Below are 8,831 nucleotides of genomic sequence, written 5' to 3'. Positions count from 1 at the left end.
GCTTCTGATTTAATTAATTTTGTTGAATGTCAATGTCGATAAAATATGTTTTTCTCAAGATTCTGGTTTAAACTGTTTTCATAACAAATGTGATAGCAATTTAGTGAGGCTAAAATCACCTTCTACTTGGACAGGAACAGATGAAGTTCTGGAAATCGTCACTTACAAAATAGAAGCCACTAAGTAAGACTCACAGAAACATTAAAGACAGAACACCAGTGCAATATCCAACCTTGACTCCTTTTCCTAATTGTAGAAGGAACTAGCTTGCTTAAATGGCCGGTGCAAAAAGGGGAACTTTGTTTTTCAGCAGAATTGTGATACTTTGAGTTAAGATGTGGAGTATTAAAATGGCTAATTCAAGATAGAGTTTTTCCCCCCATAAATTAAAATACTTGAAGATCAGGAGAGTTTTTTCCTCCCAGAGGAATGAGAATTTTCTAGTTTTTACCTGTGAACTGCTTCTATTTTAGCTCAGCAAGTTCTACAGCTCATTTCTATAATTCACTGCACTCTGTGTGGAAATTTTCTTTCACCTCCTGGTTATAAGTTGTATTTTGAGACATTCCCCTGAGCCAACACACACACACAGACACATGTGCATCCATACTCCTTCTACTTGCAAGGCAAGAAAAATAAATAAACTTTACATTTTAGTGCAGTCGGGCTAAAGGTTAAATGAAAAATTAATAGTATAAAAGAGAGAAAGACAAGAAAACAAAAAATTGAGAGAATCAAACTCATTAGCAAGTATGGTTTGCTTACAGGTTTACAGACACAATGTTTCATGTTCTTACTACTAAAAACCAGGTGGGAATAAAAGCCACTGAGGAGAAAGACAAGACTGGAGCTAGAGGGGAAATAAACTATAGCACAATCTGTTTTTCTCTTTTTTTAAAATTCTAATCTTTTTTGCAATATTCTCCTCTACCTTTCACATCCAGGGGCCACCAAGCTCTCCGCTAATTAATCAATCCATCTCTTGGGAAATATATGTCAATTATTAAAGAAGAATTTTTCTTAGATTTTTTAGTTCATTTGTTGTAATAATAAGGATATAGTTCCTCCAATACAATTAAATGATGTTTTGTTTATTGCCTAATTCACACATTGATTCTACAAATAATGTAAATCACTGTAAGGATATGACACTTTAAAAATAGGAAAGTCCATATTAGCTAGTATAATAACTGATAGAATTTTTAATGTCTTCGTGAAGAGTTCATTAAGTAGGAATTTGGATGAAGAAGAACATAGCAATGACCTGCTATATTTTGAGCCCTTGAACTCAAGAAGAAAAATAACTGATAAATTAATTTACTATAAGGTTATTTAATTAGTAAGAAATTATACGATGTTTACGATGTAGCTGGCATTATTTTAGAAACATTAACTGATTTAAACCTCATAACAATTGTATAAGAGAGGGTCTGTTATTTTTACTTAATTTAAAAGAAGACAGGGGCACTGTGTGGCTCAGTCAATGAAACATATGACTCTTGGGTTTCGGTTCAGGTCATGATCTCGTGGTTTCATGAGATGGAGCCCACCTCAGGCTCTGTGCTGACAGTGTGGAGCCTGCTTGGAATTCTCTCTCTCCCTCTCTGTCCCTCCCCTGCTCTAAACAAACAAACAAACAAACAAACAAACAAACATTAAAAAAAAGAAGACAATACTGAGACATCTCAGGGTTAAGGAACTTACTCAAAGAGCACCTGGGTGGCTCAGTGGGTTAAGCATCCAACTCTTGATTTCAGCCCAGGTCATGATCTCACAGTTGATGAGTTCAAGCCCCACATTGGGCTCTGGGCTGTCTGTGCAGAGCCTGCTTGGGGTTTTCTCTCTCCTTCTCTTTCTGCCCCTCCCCAGCTCATTCTCTCTCTCTCTCCCCCACCCCTCTCTCTCTCAATATAAATAAATAAACATTTAAAAAGAAAAAAAGAAGAAACCAACTCAAGATCACAAAGCTTGGTGCTGACAGTCTTTGAGGCCATGATCTTGACCCCTGTGCTATATACATCCTTGAGATAAGTCTAAAATAGGGTTTCAGGTGATTTCAAAATTCTTGAAATCCCCTGAATTTGTACAAAGAATCATGTACAACTATACCTATAAATATTTGATTAGAATAAGATTGGGATTTGGTAGTGATGAGCCATAGCTTTGATCAGTTTTATAGAAAAATCTAGAACAATAAAATTCACAATCCCTAATAAAGATTTTTACTTATCTTCAATCAAGAAGACAGTATAATAACCAACCTTACTTTGTGTTTTTTACCCTAGAAAATGGAAGCCAAAACCATTTTGTAACTATTGTTTTCTCAATTCATTTATTTTAATCCAGAGAATGGCCAACTCTGGGATTGACCACCCACATGCATTTTTAGCAATTATATGCAGCATGTCATTGACCAAGAGTTATCATACAGGAAATAGTTGAGAAATCAGGCTTGACCACATAGAAGCCCAGGGAATTATTCCAAAGTCTCCTGCCTGATGCAGTCATTGAATCTTTGTGTGTTTATTCAAATTGGCTGCCCTGCATCAGGAAGAAAGGTAAGGTCTTAAGGAAATGTTTTTATTATAATCTGATTTGTCAGAGAGGATGAACTGATATTAGATATACAATTTAAAGCAACACAAAAAATTAAGAAGTGGAAGAATCTGGGGAAAATTGAAACCTACATTAAGGTGAGAAATAGTAGGAGAAAGGAGAGAAGGGAAGGTAACTTTGTTGGAGCTACAAGATAAGAATGAAAGTGTTCTCACAGTGGAGGAGTCCAGCCTTCTGAATTTAAAGAATACAGAAATCTAACATTCTATGGGGCAATGCTGGGGAGAGAGATGAGAATGAAAACCAGATGTATTGTATGATATGTTAAAGAATATGTCATACAGGAGAGATATGTGTAATCCACATGTCTCAAACCACCCCATGGGCGTGCACCTCTCTCCACTCATATGAAGACAGTGCAGAATTTCTGGGGAAGAATCATAGAGAACTAATAAAGATCTTGATAGTGGGTAGTGGATATGAAAGGCAAAGTATGAGGGATAACAGAGCCAATCAAGAATGTGCTATGACTGAGATGGCTAATGGTCTGCCCATGTTCATGCTCTCCCTTCCACAGTATAGAGCTGTCACTGGCAAGCAGCTGTCTACTCTCGAACTGTATTTACCAAGCCTTTATCTGTGGCCATAGGGCTAGTTCATACCACCAGAATCTGAGGATAAATTATATGTGTCACTCCCAGGTTAGGTTCATTAAAAACTCCTATGCATTATATCCCCAGTACTCCCTTCTATTGAGGTCTGTTGAGGACTTCAAGGCCTTACTGACTGACAGAGCTTCAGGGGGAAGGAACTGGGGTCCCTGAATTACCATATGGAGGACAGTTATTTGCCAATCAGGAACAATCATACTGTATTATTTGCTAGTGAGATATAAAATTCTAATGTTGAGACAATAAAAATTTGAGAGTTATCAGTTATCTACTACAAAAACTAGTGTTACCCCCTCTCCACACACACATATATACAAAATCTACCAGGAATAAAAAAATAGAAGGTGACAGTAAGTAGATTGTCAGTTAATTAAAACTTCTGTGTGCTACCCTTTACTTCTTATTTGAGGACTCATGATTGAAACCTTCCAAAAATAAATGATTAAGGTCATGAAGGTTATTAAGAGCATCTAAACTTTTTTTAAGTTTATTTATTTATTTATTTTGAGAGAGAGCACGAGTAGGGGAGGGGAAGAATGAGAGGGAGAGAGAGAATCCCAAACAGGCTCCGTGCTGTCAGCGAGGAACCCAACTTGGGGCTCAATCTCATGAACTGTGAGATTATGACCTGAACCCAAATTAAGAATCAGATGCTTAACTGACTCAGCCACCCAGGTTCCTCAAAAGCTTCTGAACTGTTGGAAGAAAAAGAAATGGAAAAATGGAAAGGAATGATAAAAATGTTATTTTTATTTTTCACTAAATATTAGTACTTTAACAAGAAAGGGGAATGGATTACAAGAGAAATAAATGGATAGCCAAATGGAAAACTGAAGCCCAAAGCCCTTCTTAGGACTGAGATCTCTCGAGCTCTGGGAGCAAGTCATTTGCCCAAATGAAGCTTTAAAGTAAATGCAAGGGAGAGAGAAGGCTCCCAAAGTTGGGAAGCAAGTGACCGTGGAAAACATGTTACTACAGGAACAAAGGGCTGTGAGGGAGGCGCCAAGGGTTTCTAATAAGAACACTGTTAGGTAAAAAAAAAAAAAAAAAAAAAAAAAATACAAATAAACAAAAAGTGATACCAGCATGGTAGGCAGAATAATGGACTCCCAAAGATATACCCATGTTCTAATTTCCAGAACCTGTGTTTAAGTTATGTTTTGTGGCAAGAGAGGATTAAGGTTCCAGATGGAATTAAGGTTGATAATTAGTTGACCTCAAGATAAAGACATTATCCTGAAGTATCCAGTGGGCCCAGTGTAATTATAGAGTCTTTTGAATGTGGATGAAGGAGGCAGAGGAGCAGAGTCAAAGAGAGATTTGAAGATGCTATCCTGCTGGCATTAAAGATGGATGAGAGAAGAAGAACCATGAACTACAGATGGCCAGCAGAAGCCAGAAGAGACAAGGCAAAGGATTCTCCTCTAAAGACTCCAAGAAGGAATACAGCCCTGCAGAAACACTGATTTTAATCCAGTAAGACCCATTTCAGATTTTTAACCTCCAGAACTAAAAGATTACAAATTTGTATTGTTTTTTTAGCCACTCAGTGTGTGGTAATTTATTACAACAGCAGTAGGAAACTAAAGCAAGTGGTTTCTTGCATATCTCCATATGCTACTAAACAGGGTAGGAATAATAAACAAGGTACATTGGAGATTAGAACACATTTTAGTAACTGTAACTCCATGGATACAATGCAAACTTGAAGAGATGAGTCTAATAATGGGAATAAGGTGATGGATGAGAGTTCTGGATCAAAAAAAAGACATGTTAAGAGGCAATTGTGCAATATTTCATGTAGATATACACCTGTGTGGATCAAGACATTGAGCATGGAAGCGTTTTGAAGACCATCTGAGAAAAATGCAAAGAAAAAATGGGTATATGATATTATTACTGATAGTATACATTCACAATGCTTCACATTTGTTAGGTTTTAAGAAAGGGTGTTGCCATACATTCTCCCCCACCCCACAATGTTGTTGGGGTTGTCAGGGAAACAAGTTAGGAAGTGAGGACTTTGAAAATCATAATGGGGCACCTGGGTGGCTCAGTTGGTTGAGCGTCCGACTTCATATCAGGTCATGATCTCTCTGTCCGTGAGTTGGAGCCCTGCGTCGGGCTCTGTGCTGACAGATCAGAGCCTGGAGCATGTGTCTCCCTCTCCCTCTGCCCCTCCCCCACTGATGCGCCTCAATAATAAATAAACACTAAAAAAAAATTAAAAAAAAAAAAGACAATCATGGCCCAAGAGACAGAGATGGGGCTAGAATGAGCATCTTTTGTCCAGTTCACTTTCCACAATATTGACTGCAGAGAAAGAAAATCATTATGTTCACAAAATGTATAAAAACAACAAATAATAGTAATGAAGGATTTAAACCATCATAACATCTTCTAAAAGTCCTGTATGAAAAATTAAGTACAAATATATCCTCCCTCAAAGATTTTCATGGCTTTTCTCTTATTTCACCAGGTAAATTTTACAGTTCCTTTCTCTTACCTTCCTGTTCCATATATATGCAACCAAAATAGTATCTATAATCCTTAAACATACTTATTTACATATCTGCCTCTTGTTAAGACCACTGAGGGCAGAAATTATGACATATTTATTTAACCATCAAGCTTGGGAATTTTTCTAGACCTTTTTAGGTACTCACAAATGCTTTTTGAATCTAAAATTAATGAAATAAAATGCCCCTAGGCAGAGGTCAAAAGTGAAACAAAATTTAGATGCAATGAACAATTATTAAGGAGAATTGTTTTTAAGTGTTATATTTAGACAAAAAGGAATACCTGTGTTATTAAGCCAGAAATTTTTATTTTCTATTTTTCCTCAACATCTCTAGTGAAAGAAATGGTATTTACACAAACCCAAAACACAGTGTAATTTAAAAGCTTGTAAAAACCATAATAAGATACCACTTTGGAAAAGGTCTGGCAGTTTATTGTAAAAGTAAACTTACATTGTTCCTATGAACCACTAATTCTAGTTCTAGATACTCAAAAGAAATGAAAACAAATGTCCACAAAAAGATGTGTGCAAGAATATTTATAGCAGCTTCATTAATAACAGTCAAAAATTGAAATAATCAAAAAACAGATATATAAATGGTGTATTCATACAGTGGAATACCTCAATAAAAATGAGCAGACTACTAATGTACAACAAATTAATAAATCTGAAGCCATCACAAGTGAAAAAAGCCTGACTCACAAAGGACATATTGCATGAGTCCATCTAAACTAGAGAAAATACTAAAAGAATCAGAATAGTAAGGGTTGTAGGTCAAAATCCACTGGAAAGGGGCATAGAAAAATTTTCTGAGACAATATATTATTGGGATATAAATATCAAACTTATCTAATGTTATACTTAAAAGTCATATTTCACTGTATATAGATTTTACACCAACAGAACAAAGTAACCATAAAAAATTTTTTACTCAAGTTAATGGTATATTATAAAAATAACAGAAACTGATGGATAGGTAGGGGGAAAGGATAGATCATAAAGCAAATATAATAAAATATTAATTGTAGAAAATAGATAGTGAGTGAATATATGGGTGTTCACTATGAAACCATTTCAAACTGTTCTCATAGCAAACTTTTTTAAAGCATGTAGGAAAGAATTCTGCCTGCTGAAAATAAGTTTGAATCTCCTAGAAAATTTTATTTATCATTATTGAGTTCTTTTTTGTAAATTTTAAAGAATTTTAGAGAATGGAAGCAGTATTAGAAGACTGGAGGTCGGTAAACACAGTTTTGACATCCAAAAGTGGTGGAAAATACTTGCTGATTTCACGCATGATCCCAGACTGACTGGTGCAAATTTCAAATTTCACAGGTCACAGATTAATAAAATTGGATGTGAAAAAGTATCCATAAATGTCCTTAGCTATAAAAAAAAAAAGATGAGATCTTGCCATTTGTGACAACCACATGGATGGACCTACAGGGTATTATGCTAAGTGAAATAAGACAGAGAGAGAAAGGCAAATACCATATCATTTCTCTTACATGTGGAATCTAAAACAAAAACAAAAACAAAAACCACACACACACACACACACACACACACACACACACACAAATAGACAACAAAAAAAGCAGAAACAGACCTATGAATACACAGAACAAACTTACAGTTGCCAGGGTGTGGGGAGGGGATGAACAAAATGGGTGAAGGGGAATGGGAGATACAGGTGACAGTTATAGAATGAATACGTGATGGGAGTAAAAGGAAAAGCACAGGGAATATAGTGAATAATACTGTTGTAGCATTGTATGCTGACACTACACTTGTGGTGAGCTGTATGGTATAGTACACCATACAGACTTGTAGAATCACCATGCTGTACACCTGAAACGAATGTAGCGTTGTGTGTCTATACTTCAACAGACAAATAAAAATGAAATAAGGTAGTCCACAAATGTATACATTTTACTAAGTGGCAATATTATTTTAATCATTATCCTTTATAATTCCAGAATTTTCCTATTGACAGTTTTCTCCTTTCCCATGTTTCACTCGGGGTGCATCCAAGTTCAGGGTACCTGATACAGAGATAGGGCATCAATGACAAGAATTCTTCTGGTTCTCTATCATAATGATCTACCCAAATTGGCAACCTATGACATGTCTCCATTCTATCAGGTTTCTCTCTATGTTCTAGATCCCAAAGAAAGGAATTTACCACCACCACCCCTACTTTATCATCTCTGTCCAAAAATACATGGCATCTGTGTCTCCATGTACTATTTTGTGAACTTGTGTCCACAGCCAGGCACTTTTAAGGTCTTTGCCTCGTTACACCCATTTTGGAATGGTCTTTGCTATCCATAAGCCCCCAAACCATTTTAGGAGTGGTCTCATAAATGTGCTTCAGCCACATATTTTGAAAATCAAAGCAAAAAATCAACTTCTTTGCCTTTTTCCTTTCAATTCCTGAACAACTGAGTTCTAAGGCAATGGATTTTTTAGCCTCAAGGTCTGGTTTTAATGGAGAACATGTCCTAGGGTAAAAAGGAATTTCCAGGTATAAAAGTGCTAATATTTCAAAGTATTATCTTGCTACAGAATTAATGTGTAGGTGATTTGAAAGCAGCTAAGAGAAAACACATCATTCTGATTCCTAATGACTATTAAGAGCCAGGGATCCTTCAACTTAAGAGCAAACACATCTTTATTAATAACATTACTAATTCAAGAAAATTCAGTACAAATAAAGAACATAGACTTTAGCAAGGTATTTGGAAAGAGCTCTCAATATATTATCGCAGCCCCATATTACAATAAATTGCAATGGAGGTTGGTAGAATTAGTGTAGGCTGTGAGCTAATGAGGGTTTTGTTTTAAGCCAGTAAATTTGTGGTAATTTGTTACTTGGCAATAAAAAAACTAATGCATAGAGTGTGCGTGTATTTGTTTTAGTAGATGCTGCTAACAGTTCTTCAAAATACTTTATATTCTTAGCAGCAGTGTATGAGAGTTTCAGATGCTCCATAAAATCAATACATGTTGCTTTTAGTCTAGTCACGGAATATAAAGCATCTAGCAGAAATTTGCCTATTTCACCATTTGCCTATTTCATT

Source organism: Acinonyx jubatus, chromosome A1 (genome assembly GCF_027475565.1).
Source record: "Acinonyx jubatus isolate Ajub_Pintada_27869175 chromosome A1, VMU_Ajub_asm_v1.0, whole genome shotgun sequence".
Classification (NCBI taxonomy): domain Eukaryota; kingdom Metazoa; phylum Chordata; class Mammalia; order Carnivora; family Felidae; genus Acinonyx; species Acinonyx jubatus.
The sequence above is the reverse complement of the archived record's forward strand: the minus strand, read 5'-3'. Positions refer to the sequence as shown.